A 455-nucleotide genomic window follows, 5' to 3' on the forward strand; every position below is an offset into this window, starting at 1 on the left:
ACCTGCGAAGTTCTTCCCATCGTCTCTTTGTTCTTCACAAGGAGTCAATGATGGAAGGCAATTTTTGGGCTGCTCATGGGCCATTTTGCTTGCTGAGAGTGTTTCTCAGTTTGCTTGCTGAGAGTGTTTCTCAGCCTATTTGCTCGCTATTGCAGCGATGCATTTAGGAAGGTGGTGAGAAGCTTACTCAGTGATCGACTGGGAGATCATCTTACTTTAGTTGTATTTTGTAACACGCCTATTACTTGTATCTTTTATATTCTTGTAATGAACGTTTGGTAATAAAGAACTTTATTTGAACGTATTTCACTCTGTCTTTATTATTTTTTGATCGTCCAGAATGTTTGGTTACATTTTTATCTGTTCGCATTCCCATAAAGAAGGAACATATTTTTTCAAATACTTGCCATTAATGAATCTTACGTGCTTGGTGCCATCTAAATCTTCCAAGTGGT

The sequence above is a fragment of the Olea europaea genome, chromosome 13, assembly GCF_002742605.1.
Source record: "Olea europaea var. sylvestris chromosome 13, O_europaea_v1, whole genome shotgun sequence".
In the NCBI taxonomy this organism is placed as follows: domain Eukaryota; kingdom Viridiplantae; phylum Streptophyta; class Magnoliopsida; order Lamiales; family Oleaceae; genus Olea; species Olea europaea.